A 15283-nucleotide genomic window follows, 5' to 3' on the forward strand; every position below is an offset into this window, starting at 1 on the left:
AGTTTGATGTCATCACTTCTATCTTGGTCTGTTGCTCTAAGCAGTCACATGCCCACTTAAATTCAAGGCGAGGGGCCACAGTCACCTCTCAGTAGGGAGAGTGTCAAAAAGTTGCAGGCTGTGTTTTGAAACTAGCTCAATAAATTTGAGAGAAAAACAAAAGGACAAATGTGAGACACTGATGGACTCTACAGATCTCAGCAGCTGGTGGAATATTAGGTTAAGGAGGAAGGAAGCCTTAAAGCTGAATATGCACGTCAAAATTTCCCACATTATAACATCATTGCTAGAATCAGAGGGCAGATTGGAATCAGACTACCCAGGTTTGAATACCAGCTCCATTGCATGTTAGCCATGTGATCAGAGACAAGCTAATATCCTTGTGCCCCATTTTCCTTATGTTATCCCATTTTAATGGGTGTAATAATAGTAACCTACTTCAAAGGGTTGGTGAGGATTCCAGTAAGACCTGTGAAGTTCATGGACCAGTATCAGGCACATAGTACCAATGCATGTTAGCAGTTACTGTTTATGAAGCATTCCACATGCATCATCTCACTTATTCCTTACCAGGACCGTCTGATGTATCTGTTCACATTATCATTGTTTAACAGCTGAAGGTGGGAGAGGTTAGGTGACATTTGCAAGGTCACACAGCTGGCAAGTGACTGAGCGGTAACTCGGAAACCTGCTTTCCTGCTTGACTGGAGTTGGCTGTTCCCAGGCAGCCAGCACAACTGCTCCCCAGGCAGAAGCCTCAGGCCCACTCCTGCGCCCACCCACACTGTGGGATTCGCTTCCTGGCAAAGCCACTGTGTTTCTGGCATTGATGTTGTCCTCCTGGGAGAGGCCATCGTGGCTGCCTAGGCCCTCACCCACCGCCGGCATGTCTGATATTTACTAGAGGCGAGACGCAGACAACTGTGACAGCAGGTGTGACTCCTGCTGCTTGAAGACTGCTTAAAGTCTCCAGACTGTTGCATTTGCTCTGGAGTCAGAGTGGGGTGGGGTCAAGCCAGTGGGAACTGGTAACTGGACGCTTCAGTGTGCCTCTGCTCCCTCTGAACCCAGCACCAGAGCAGATGCCGGGCCCAGATGTTCCTGTCGCCTTTCTGGGCACAGATGGCTGTGGAGGTTGGGGGCTCCTAAATAAGATGGGCCTGCCTTTCCCTGAAAAACCCAATACAAGCCAGCACCCTGGGGAAGGCTGGCAGCCTCCAGCGGCGGTCTCAGCTGGGTGGTCCCTCTCATGCTTTGGAGTCTCTGGCCTAGCTCAGGCCTTTTCTTAATCTCAACTTGCCCCATCTTCCTTATTTGGGGGGCTCAAAATCAAACAAGGAAATACTGAGGACAGTGGTGGGTTTTTTCTTCCTGCTTGAGCAGCCTAAAACATCTATGAGAAAATGAATCTTAGCCCACCAGAGACCCTGAAACTGTGGGGAAAGGAATAACAATGTCCCCTGCTTCCTGTTAAAGGTCGCCCTCCAGGCCCTGAGGAATTTTTCCTGAATTACAAAGGAGGAGCAGATCAAATGCCTGTCATAACACTCTTCAGAAAACAAGGAGCAACCAGAAGTTTCCATTCATCTAAGGAATCTTTGAAAATCCTGCCTTGGGTGGAGTGACATTTGGTAACAATAAAAACAGTCCCCTTGGCAGAGGCCCAGGGCACAGCCGGAGCTGACCAGTGGCCTGTTCCTCCAAGGGTGGGGCCTCACCTCTTCATGCTTCCAGGAAGTTCCCAAGAACGTCAGGAACCCTGTCTGGTCTTGCTGGGTCCCAGCCCGCCCTCCACCCAGGCTTCCTGTCCACCCCCATCACAAGAGAAGGCACCTTTAAACCAGCGCTTTCCTCTTCTAAAGGCCAGCGAGGCTTCACCTCTCCTCAGTGTAAGCAGACTGGAAGGAATCACCAGGCAGAGCGCCTCACAGATTCATATTTTCAACAAGTTATTTGGGTTCCAGCCCACTTCAGATCCTGAGGGGTGGAATCCTAGATGGCAAAACCAAAAAATTACCATGTCAGCTGTGTGGCAACTGGTCTGAGTGAATACACTTGCTACTCTTCTCTTTATGGTTTTTTTTTTTAAACAAAGCTCTGAAATAACAACTAATATTTCAAAACAAAGTATGTGCTTTTAAATGAATATGCAAAGTAATTTTTATAATTAACATCTCGTGATTCCTACAACGTTTTTGTGGAGGTAATAGGAGATTTTATGTCCTTTTCCTCCTTCTCTCTGAAAAATGTAATTTTGCTGTCTTTTTATAGCTGGCAGCACTGAAATATAAGACTGAAGTAGCATAGAATTACCAGGTGTTTTTGTACTGTTGAATTTACTGGTAGTGATGTTAGAAGCAAAATGAATAAAGGAACTTCCCACTTGACCATCCAGCAGTGGGACACCCTCCTTGCCATCACTGAATTCTTTTGTCTAGCAACTTCGGCATGATTGATGTGATGAGAAATGTCAGCATGACACTGATGTAAAACACTCTGTGGCCTAGGAAGGAATGTATTTCATACACACACACATATATATATGAAAATATGCATTCAGAAGTATTCTTTTTCTCCTTAAAACAATGCTCCCCTGTAACCATGGAATTGTTCCTAGTTATTTAAACAATTTTTATTTGCCCGTTAAAATGTTCATAAAATCATGACTTCAAAGTTGTGATAATGAACCTCACATCTGTCTGTCACTTCACAAATTTTAAAGCACTTTCCAATCAATTTTTAGTGGAGGTGCTGGAATTCCAGTTGAGCTATTTCAAATCTAAAAGATGATGCTATTAGAGTGCTGCACTCAATATGCAGGCAAGTTTGGAAAACTCAGCAGTGGCCACAGGACCTATGAGAGTGGAGAAATATCAATAACCTTAGATATGCAGATGACACCACCCTTATGGCAGAAAGTGAAGAAGAACTAAAGAGCCTCTTGATGAAAGTGAAAGAGGAGAGTGAAAAAGCTGGCTTAAAATTCAACATTCAGAAAACTAAGTTCATGGCATTTGTTCCCATCACTTCATGGCAAATTAGATGGGGAAACAGTGGAAACAATGGCAGACTTTATTTTTTTGGGTCTCCAAAGTCACTGCAGATGGTGACTGCAGCCATGAAATTAAAAGACACTTACTCCTTGGAATAAAAGCTATGACCAACCTAGACAGCATATTAAAAAGCAGAGACATTACTTTGTCAACAAAGATCCATCTAGTCAAGGATGTATGGATGTGAGAGTTGGACTATAAAGAAAGCTGAGTGCCAAAGAATTGATGCTTTTGAACTGTGGGGTTGTAGAAGACTCTTGAGAGTCCCCTGGACAGAAGGAGATCCAACCAGTCCATCCTAAAGGAGATCAGTCCTGAGTGTCCATTGGAAGGATTGATGCTGAAGCTAAAGCTCCAATACTTTGGCCATCTGATGCAAAGAACCGACTCATTTGAAATGACCCTGATGTTGAGAAAGATTGAAGGTGGGAGGAGAAGGGGACAACAGAGAATGAGATAGTTGGGTGGCATCACTGACTCAGTGGACATGAGTTTGAGTAAACTCCGGGAGTTGGTGACGGACAGGGAGGCCTGATGTGCTGCAGTCCATGGGATCACAAAGAGTCGGACATGACTGAGCAACTAAACTAAACTGAAGGGGTATGAACTGTTTTTTTCATTATGCTTTTGATTTGCACTAATTATTCAAGATGTTAAGAATCCTTTCAAGTGTTTACCGGTCATGTATATAGCTTTCTTGGAGAAATGCATATTTAGATCCTTTGCTCATTTTTTAAATGGGCTGTTTTTAATTGTTGAGTTTGCAAGTTGTTTTGGATAAAAGTCTCTCAAATGATTTGCAACTATTTTCTACAGTGAGTTGACTTTTTACTTTCTTGATGGTGTTCTCTGAAGCACAAAAGTTTTAAAGTTTTATTAAATCTGACTTGTCTTTTTTTTCTTTTGTTCCTTGTGTTTTGGTGTCGTCTGTAAGAAACCATTGACTAATCCAAGATGATAAAGATTTATACCTATGTTTTATTTTTAAGAGTTTTATAGTTTTCACTGTTAAATTTAGGTCAGTGATACATTTTGAGTTGATTTTTGTTAGATGTAAAAAAAAAAAGGGGGTTCACTTTTATCCTTTTGTATGTGGTTATTCAATTATATCAATAACCTCAGATATGCATTTGACACCACACTTATGACAGAAAGAGAAGAAGAACTAAAGAGCCTCTTGATGAAAGTAAAAGAGGAGAGTGACAAAATTGGCTTAAAACTCAACATTCAGAAAACTAAGATCATGGGATCCAGTCCCATCAATTCATGGCAAATAGATGGGGAAACAGTGGAAATAGTGACAGACTTTATTTTGGGGGGCTCCAAAATCACTGCAGACGTTGACTGCAGCCATGAAATTAAAAGTCACTTGCTCCTTGGAAGAAAAGTTATGACCAACCTAGACAGCATATTAAAAAGCAGAGACATTGCTTTGCCCACAAAGGTCCATCTAGTCAAAGCTGTGGTTTTTCCAGTAGTCATGTATGGATATGAGAGTTGGACTATAAAGAAAGCTGAGCAGCAAAGAATTGATGCTTTTGAACTGTGGTGTTGGGGAAGACTCTTGAGAGTCCCTTGGACTGCAAGGAGATCCAATCAGTCCATCCTAAAGGAGATCAGTCCATTGGAAGGACTGATGCTGAAGCTGAAACTCCAATACTTTTGCCACCTGATGTGAAAAGCTGACTCATTAGAAAAAACCCTGATGCTGGGAAAGATTGTGGGTCGGAGGACAGAGGATGAGATGGTTGGATGGCATCACCGACTCAATGGGCATGAATTTGAGTAAACTCCAGGAGCTGGTGATGGACAGGGAGGCCTGGTGTACTGCAGTCCATGGGGTCACAAAGAGGCAGACATGACTGAGTGGCTGAACTGAACTGATCCAGTTATGTAGCACCATTTGTTGAAAAGACTATTCTTTAAATTGTTTTGGCACCTTTCTTGAAAATCAGTTGACTAGATATCTAAGTTTATTTCCGGAATCTCAGTTCTATTCCGTGAGTCTGCATGTCTATCCTTGTCCTAATGCACACACACCATTTTGATTTACTGTAGCTTTGTGCGAAGTTTTGAAACTAGGAAGTGTGACTACTCCAACTTTGCTCTTCTTTTTTAAGATTGTCTTGCCTGTTCTAGCCCCCTTGCATTTCCATATGAATTTTGGAATCAGCTTTGGTTTCTTTAAAAACAAAACAAAACAGGCACCAGGGATTTTGAAAAGTATTGTATTTTCTCTGTAAACCAGTCAAGGTATTTTGCATTTTAACAATATCAGTTGTTCCAGTCCTTGAACATGCACTGTCTTTCCACGTATTTAGATCCTCTAATTTCTTTCAACAATATTTCATAATTTTCAGTTTAAAAGACTTGCAGTCTTTGAAACACTTATTCCTAAGTGTTTTACTCTTTTTGAGAGTGGGACGGAAATAGAATGAGTTAAAATACCATAGAGCTTACTGTTCTCACAGAGATTGTCATTTTTTTTGAATGAATGTTCTTCTGGTTATAGTAAGCTTTTGGTTAATTTTCAAAGTTTTGAAGTAATTGATATCAACCACTTTTGCCAGTGTCTCATTTCTTTCATGGAGAAATAAATTTTCCCGAAGTCTTTTCTACCAGAAATCAGAACTATTATTTATACCACTGCCTTATTTTGGTTAACCTGCTGGTCTCTGTGGAAATTTGAGACAACAGAGACAGGTGACTCAAAAAAGAGGTATGAAGCCAAAGTTTATTGGGTCACAGGGCATCTTGGAGGCTTTATTAACACAGATAAATTGGGTTAAAATTGCCATTACTAGGACCACAGAGTGGTGTAACTAAGACGTGGTATAACTAGACGTTGTTGCTCCATGAACCAGAAACGAGAGAGCCATCAAGTGTCCAATAATAAGGCATGTTTCTTTGTACAGGTTCAAACCAGGAGGAATATCATTACGTCCAAAATCTAAGAATGACAAATGTATTTTAAGTGTCAACTTTAATCAATTTATAGTTATAACCTGGTGTTGAGAAGATTCTGTGATCATATGTGACAGTGCCTATCACTGTATGAATCTAGTCCAGCTAGAAAATAATGACCATTGAAATAGGGTGAATGTGGAGAACAAAAGGATAATTTAGGAAGCTGTGGGCAGAGTTAAATGAAGTTAATAAGGAGCACACTGTACCATAGCCAGAAATAGTGATGACCACTTTAAGGTCAAAAGGACCTTTGATAGGATTGATTAAAGAAATGAGAATTTTATTGACTGATACACAGATCTTCTTTTTTGCCATTTCTTTACCACAACTGAGATTAGTTGTAGTAAAATCAAGACTTTGTCCTTTAAAATTTCAGAATTTCTTCTTGAAAATGCTTCGTTATACTTTTAGAGCTAAATAAATTAAATTATTACATTCTTCTGTCAAACATTCCAACTCTATCTAATGTAGTGAGAGGTGCTATATTACCAGGCAATTTCTCTATAGACCTAATTATCTTGCTTAATCCTCACAACAGTATTGCTTTGTTTGAGGGCCTCTAAGATTGTTCTCACTTCTGACACTAACTGCAAGTTCTAGGGTCCCCAAGATCACCTTTTGTTGTTCAGTCATGCCTGACTCTTTGTGACCCCATGGACTGCAGCATACCAGGCTTCCCTGTCTATCACCACCTCCCAGAGTTTGTTCACACTCATGTCCATTAAGTCAGTGATGCCATCCAACCATCTCATCTTCTGTCCCCGCCTTTTCTTCCCGCCCTCAATTTTTCCCAGCATCAAAGTCTTTTCCAATGAATTGGTTTTTCTCATCAGGTGGCCAAAGTATTGGAGCTTCAGTTTCAGCATCAGTCCTCCCAATGAATATCCAGGGTTGATTTCCTTTAGGATTGACTGGTTTGATCTCCTTGCTGTCCAAGGGACTCCAGAATTACAGTTCAAAAGCATCAGTTCTTCAACATTCAGCCTTCTTTATCATCCAACTCTCACATTCATACATGAGTACTGAAAAAACCATAGCTTTGACTATCTAGACCTTTGTCGGCAGGGTGATATCTTTGTTTTTTAATACAGTGTCTAGGTTTGTCATAGCTTTTCTTTTAAGGAGCAAACGTCCTTTAATTTCATGGCTGCAATCACCATCTGCAGTGATTTTGGAGCCTGAAAATAAAATCTGTCACTGTTTCCATCTTTTTCCCATATATTTGCCATGAAGTGATAGGACTGGATGCCATGATCTTAATTTTTTCAATGTTGAGATGTTGAGTCTTAAGTCAGCCTTTTTACTCTCCTCTTTCATCTTCATCAAAGAGGCTCTTTAGTTCCTCTTCACTTTCTGCCATTAGGGTGGTATCATCTGCATATCTGAGGTTGTTATTTCTTCCAGAAATCTTGATTCCAGCTACTTCTTCATCCAGCCTGGCATTTCGCATGATGCTGCTGGTGCTGCTAAGTAACTTCAGTCGTGTCCGACTCTGTGCGACCCCATAGATGGCAGCCCACCAGGCTGCCCCGTCCCTCAGATTCTCCAGGCAAGAACACTGGAGTGGGTTGCCATTTCCATCTCCATTTTCATGATGCACTCTGCATATAAGTTAAATAAGCCGGGTGACAATATGCAGCCTTGATGTACTCCTTTCCCAGTTTTGAACCAGTCCATTGTTCCCATGTCTGGTTCTAACTGTTGCTTGTTGACCTGCATACAAGTTTCTCAGAAGGCAGGTAAGGTGGTCTGATATTCCCATCTCTTGAGGAATTTCCTACAGTTTGTTGTGATCCACCCTTAGGTCTAATAATTTGCTAGGAGTCACAGAATTCACTAAAGCTCTTATACTCATGGTTACAGTTTATTACAGTGAAAGGATACACATTAAAATCAGCAAAATTAAAAGGTGCATAGGGCAGGTCCAGGAGAGATCCAAACATGAGTTTTCAGTTGTCTCCCCATGGAGTAGTGGACAGAACTAACTTCTCTCGGTCCTATGTTAGAGACACATGAAATTTTATCACCTGGGATTTTGTGTCCAAACTTGGGTTTTGGTGTCTAGAATTTTTATTGAGCTTGGTCATACAGCCATGGTTGACTGCCTCCATGGCTGACCTTTGTCTCCAGAGCCTATAGTGGTCAAACTAAAACTGCATGGCCCAGGACCCACCCCCAAATAATCATATTGTTGCATTGACTATCTGGCATGGCCCAGGTCCTCAGGTCAACAAAGACACACTTATCAGTCAGGGTATTCCAAAGTCCTAGAAGTGACCTCATAGGAGCCAAGGGTAAAGGTCAGTCCTCTGTTTAGGCAGGGTTAATACTTTATTATACAAACATGTAGGGTTATAGAATCCTGATTTTAAAAACAGAATGGAGGAAACCCTTAAGGCAGGCAGACATCTGATCAAGATTTTTCTTTTGTCCTTGTAGCTCAATGATACTTTAGTGCATATAAAAATTACTATACCACAAATTTCATGTTCTAGACATCCTAAATGATGTGAAGGACTTTCAAAGGACTTTTTACTTTACAGCTTGACTTTTAAAAATACCTTCTCATTATACCCAGCTCCCACCACAATGAAATACTGAAGCCTCTAAATACCAAAGCAGAAATAAGTATAAAGAAACAGAAACAACCTAAATAATGAAATTGTTTTTTTTTTCAGAAGTGCTTAATTTGGAAATGCAGCATCCGTTAGAGCCGCAATTAAGATTCTAGCCTTAAAAACTCCATTAGGTAGTAGGCTTCTTCAACTCATTTGCTTGTGATTGTGAAACAAAGAGCTGAGAACTCTGCGCATCATTTTTGGCATGTTTCCTTCTAGTGCAAAGCTGACTAGAGAATGAGGAAATGTGATTACCTAAGAGTAAAATGTTAGGCATTCTTTATTTACAGAATTTAAAAAGATAGTTTACAGAATCATTTGAAGAAAGTTTTATAATAAAGAAGTTAATTGGGCTTCCCTGGTGGTCCAGTGGTCAGGAATCTGCCTGGCAATGCAAGGGACACCAGTTCATCCCTGGTCCAGGAAGATCCCGCATGCTGCAAAGCAGCTAAGCACATGTACCACAACTACTGAGCCAGCGCTCTGGAGCCCACGAGGTGCAACTACTGAGCCCTCGAGCTGCAAGTACTGAACCGTGCACCTTAGAGCCTGTGCTCCACCACAGGAGAAGCCATCACGATGAGAAGCCTATGCCCCACAACTAGAGAGTAGCCTGTGTGCAGCAACTAAGACCCAGTGCAGCCAAAAAATTGAGTACATAAATCTTTTTTCTTAAAGTTTCCCAAAAAAGTTAATCACCACAAACAAGCAAAAAGTAATAGGAGGAGAAGGGGATGATAGAGGATGAGATGGTTGGATGGCATCACTGACTCAATGGACATGAGTTTGAGCAAGGTCCAGGAGTTGGTAATGGACAGGGAACCCTGGCATGCTGCAGTCCATGGGGTCATAAAGAATCAGACATGACTGAGCGAATGAACTGAACTGAAAAAGTAACCTATTTTCTCTCTTCCTCACAAAGTTCACTCTTTCAGAGGTGTGCAGTCTGGTTATACATCTTTGACTTTGTTGTACATATAACAGCACTGGGCTCTGCCTTCCTGGATGAAATACTATAGATCATCTTGATATAATTTATCAGCCAATGGCATTCTCTCCATAAATCTTAATAAGTTAGTAATGAATTTCTGTGGTCGAAAGGGCTTTTTTCCCTTCCTTTTTTACATTTTGATTTATAGCATGCCCTTTCCTGGGTGATTCTCCCTAATAGTTACATGTAGCCTGTGTCCTCTTTACACCATGAATTCAAATACCCAGTGAAATATCCTCTTACTAATAAGTATATTTTTTGTATAACATATTGGTAATTAACTTGGCTAATTTGCTTTTTCAAAAAACAAACCTTTGTTGCACAATAGATTAAACCAATAGTTTCCAGACTTCATGATTTCATAGACTAGGAAAATTCCCAAAGTTTTTTCTGGGGGAACTAACATAGAGTTGTCAAATATTTTCTTTTGCCAAGTAAAGACTCTACAAGGAAAAAAAAGATCCCTAAAATCTAGTATCAGAATTATTTTACAAAAGAACATTTTTGTAGTTAATATATGAGTTACTCAATATGATTTACTGATTTGTCTTATTTTTCTACTTACATCCTACTTTTTATGTCCAGGTTCAAGATCATTCTTTTAGTAATAATTTCAGGGAAGGTCAGTGGGTAATACAGGCCATTACTGTAAGTGATTAAAACCATGGACTCTGGGGAACAATGCCTGTGCTTGCAGCTGAATTCTACCAAAAATTTAGAGAAGAGCTAACACCTATCCTACTCAAACTCTTTCAGAAAATTGCAGAGGAAGGTAAACTTCCAAACTCATTCTATGAGGCCACCATCACCCTAATACCAAAACCAGACTAAGATGCCACAAAAAAAGAAAACTACAGGCCAACATCACTGATGAACATAGATGCAAAAATCCTTAACAAAATTCTAGCAGACAGACTCCAACAACATATTTAAAAGATTAGACATCATGACCAAGTGGGCTTTATCCCAGGGATGCAAGGATTCTTTAATATCCACAAATCAGTCAGTGTGATACACCATATTAACAAATTGAAAGACAAAACCCATATGATTATCTCAGTAGATACAGAGAAAGCCTTTGACAAAATTCAACATCCATTTATGATAAAAAAAAAAAACCCTCCAGAAAGCAGGAATATAAGGAACATACCTCAACATCATAAAAGCCATATATGATAAACCCACAGCAAACATTATTCTCAGTGGTGAAAAATTGAAAGCATTTCCCCTAAAATCAGGAGCAAGACAAGGGTGCCCACTCTCACTGCTACTATTCAACATAGTTTTGGAAGTTTTAGCCATAGCAATCAGAGAAGAAAAAGAAATAAAAGGAATTCAGATTGGAAAAGAAGAAGTAAAACTCTCACTGTTTGCAGATGAGATGATCCTCTACATAGAAAGACTCCACCAGAAAATTACTAGAACTAATTAATGACTATAATAAAGTTGCAGGATATAAAATTAACACACAGAAATCCCTTGTATTCCTATATACTAACAATGAGAAAACATAAAGAGAAATTAAGGAAACAAATCCATTCACCATTGCAATGAAAAGAATAAAATACTTAGGAATAAATCTACCTAAAGAAGCAAAAGACCTATATATAGCAAACTATAAAACACTGATGAAAGAAATCAAAGAGGACACAAATAGATGGGGAAATATACCATGTTCATGGGTTGGAAGAATCAATATAGTGAAAATGAGTATACTACTCAAAGCAATCTGTAGATTCAATGTAATCCCTATCAAGCTACCAACAGTATTTTTCAGAGAACTAGAACAAATAATTCACAATTTGTATGGAAATACAAAAAATCTCGAATAGCTAAAGCAATCTTGAGAAAGAAGAATGGAACTGGAGGAATCAACCTGTCTGACTCCAAACTATACTACAAAGCTATAGTCATCAAGACAGTTTGGTACTAGCACAAAGACAGAAATATAGGTCAATGGAACAAAATGGAAAGCCCAGAGATAAATTCATGCACCTATGGATACCTTATCTTTGATAAAAGAGGCAAGAATATACATTGGAGAAAAGATAATCACTTTAACAAGTGGTGCTGGGAAAACTGGTCAACCACTTGTAAAAGAATGAAACTGGAACACTTTCTGACACCATACACAAAAGTAAACTCAAAATGGATTAAAGATCTAAACATAAGACCAGAGACTATAAAACTCTTAGAGGAAAACATAGGCAAAACACTCTCTGACATAAATCACAGTAAGATCCTCTATGATCCACCTCCCAGAGTAATGGAAATAAAAACAAAAATAAACAAATGGGACCTAGTTAAACTTAAAAGCTTTTGCACAATGAAGGAAACTGTAAGCAAGGTGAAAAGACAGGCTTCAGAATGGGAGAAAATAATAGCAAATGAAGCAACTGACAAAGAATTAATCTCAAAAATATACAAGCAGCTCCTGCAGCTAAATTCCAGAAAAATAAACGACCCAATCAAAAAATGGGCCAAAAAACTAAACAAACATTTCTCCAAAGAAGACATACAGATGGCTAACAAACACATGAAAAGATGCTCAACATCACTCATTATCAGAGAAATGCAAATCAGAACTATCATGAGGTACCATCTTACACCAGTCAGAATGGCTGCTGTCAAAAAGTATACAAATGCTGAAGAGGGTGTGGAGAAAAGGGAACCCTCTTACACTGTTGGTGGGAATGCAAACTAGTATAGCCACTATGGAGAAACAGTGTGGAGATTCCTTAAAAAAATGGAAATAGAACTGCCATATGACCCAGCAATCCCACTGCTGGGCATACACACTGAGGAAACCAGACTTGAAAGAGATACGTGTACCCCAATGTTCATCGCAGCATTGTTTACAACAACCAGGACATGGAAGCAACCTAGATGTCCATCAGCAGACAAATGGATAAGAAAGCTGTGGTACATATACGCAATGGAATATTACTCAGCCATTAAAAAGAATGCATTTGAATCAGTTCTAATGAGGTGGATGAAACTGGAGCCTATTATACAGAGTGAAGTAAGTCAGAAATAAAAACACCAATACAGTATTCTAACACATATATATGGAATTTAGAAAGATGGTAACGATGCCCCTGTATGTGAGACAGCAAAAGAGACACAGATGTAAAGAACAGTCTTTTGAACTCTGTGGGAGAAGGCAAGTGTAGGATGATTTGAGAGAATAGCATTGAAATGTGTATATTATTATATCTGAAATAGATCTCCAGTCCAGGTTCAATGCATGAGACAGGGTGCTCAGGGCTGGTGCACTCAGATGATCCTGAGGGGTAGGATGGGGTGGGAGGTGGGAGGGGGGGTTCAGGATGGGGAACACATGTACACCCATGGCTGATTCATGTCAATGTATGGCAAAAACCACCACAATATTGTAAAGTAATTAGCCTCCAATTAAAAAAAAAATGCATGTGCTTGAATCCCCATTTGGTTACTGACTAGCTATGTGACCTTGGGCAAGTTACTTAACCTCCCTGTGTATTAGTGTCATCATTTCTAATATGGTAAATATAAATAATATCTTAAAGTGTTATGGAGATTACAGAGTGAAAACATACAAAGCACTTAGAATAGTGTCCTATAAAATTGTTATTACATAGCACTTGCTGTTATTATTAATCTGTATATGTTAGAAAATGTCCATGTTTTGTCTTCATTCTTGAATTACAGTTTAATTAACCATGAAATACTATGTTGACCTTTATTGCTTTCAGCATTTCAAGATACTACTCCACCATCTTCTTACCATCTGTTGTTGTGAATGCAAAGTCTGTTGCCATTGCGATTGCCTTCCCTTTATAGGCAAGAATCTCTTTTCTCTATTTGCTTCAAAGCCTTCTTTCTTTATACTTGATGTTCTGTGGTTTCATTATTAAGTGTTCATGTGTGAGTTTAATTGCATTTTTCTACCTCAAAATTATTTGCTCCTACAAATTGAAGATTCACGTCTTTCTTCAGTCCTAGAAAATTCTTAATCATTGTGTAAATTAGGATGAGATTCTGCTGCAAGTGACAAAAGCAAACCAAAACACCCAGAAAAACTCGGAATCAGAGTAACGTATATGAGATAGAAGTTCCTTTCTCACATAAATTAGGCCTTTCAGGTGGTGTTTGATGATGCCAGGGGCTCAGGGACCCTTCTGTTTAATTGTTCCACCGTGCTCCACAAGTAGATTCTCTGCTCAAACCTTAGCATCTGCATTCCAGTTACTAGGAAGGAAAAAGTATAAAGAAGGGCCTGCCTCCTCCCTTTAAGTATATTTCTGGAAGCTGTTCTGCCGTTTCAGTTATATCTCAGAAGATAGTCATATGGTCAGTCCAGATACAAGGGAAGCTGGAAAATACTGTCTTTAGTCTAGGCAACCAAATTCCCAGCTGAAAATGGGTAATTCAATGAATAAGGCAGAGGGAGAGATTGGTTACTGGAAACAAGTTAGTAGTCTCCCTCATAGCCATTTTTCTGGTTGCAGATTTCTTACGTATTCCCTCTTTTATGTCCTTCTGGAACTCTCTGTAACATTACATTCTGACTAACATCCTGTTCTCTTTGCCTCCTTCTAATATGTTTTAATCTTTTTGTGTTATATTCTGTGAGATTTATTCAGCTTTATCTTCCAATTTACTGGTTTTCTTTTGAGCTATGTTTTGTCTACTGAGTTAAGTTTTTTTTTTAATGATATATATTTTATTGAAGTATAGTTGATTTCCTATATTATATTAAATTCAGGTGTACAGCATGGTGATTCAGTATTTTAACAGAGTATACTCCATTAAAAGTTATTACAAGATAATGGCTATAATTCCTTGTGCTACACAGTATATCCTTATTACTTACCTATTTGATACATAGGAGTTTGTATCTCTAAGTCCCATACCCCTAATTTGCCCCTCCGCATTACCTCTCTCCTTTGGTTACAGCTAGTTCTTTTTTTTTTTTAACAACTAGTTGTGTTCTGTATCTGTGAGTCTGTTTCTGTTTTGCATATGCATTCATTTATATTAGTTTTTAGATTTCATATATAAGTAATATCATACAGTAGTATTTATTGTTCTTTGACTTACTTCACTTAGTATAATACTCTCTAAGTTCATCCATATCACTGCAAAAAATGATATTTTTTTATCTTTAGAATTTCTATAACTTCTTCCCTGAAATATGCCTGTTATTTTTTACTGTATAGTTTTTATTCTTTTATGTCTCAGATCATTTAAGTGTACTGTACTTACTTCATAGTCTCTCTGCCCTACTGTCTGTAATTCTTGGGGGAATGAATTCTCCTAACTTCTTCCCATAAAATAGACACACACACATGTGTGTCAGTCACTGATAGTCATAGTGTTAGTCACTCAATCTTGTCCAACTCTTTGCAACCCCATGGACTGTAGCCTGCCAGGCTCCTCTGTCCATGGAACTCTCCAAGCAAGAATACTGGAGTGGGTGGCCATTCCCTTCTCCAGGGGATCTTCCTGACCCAGGGATTGAACCCAGGTCTCCTGCTTTGCAGAGTCTCTACCATCTGAGCCACCAGCAAAGCCCTGTGTGTGTGTGTGTTTTCATCTCATCTCGGGCATTTCTTTCTATACTGTCTCATGTATCTAGGATTGTAAAGGGTTACTATGGAGCAGTTTTGTAT

This window comes from Bison bison, unplaced genomic scaffold (genome assembly GCF_000754665.1).
Source record: "Bison bison bison isolate TAMUID 2011002044 unplaced genomic scaffold, Bison_UMD1.0 scf7180017864166, whole genome shotgun sequence".
Taxonomy (NCBI): Eukaryota; Metazoa; Chordata; class Mammalia; order Artiodactyla; family Bovidae; genus Bison; species Bison bison.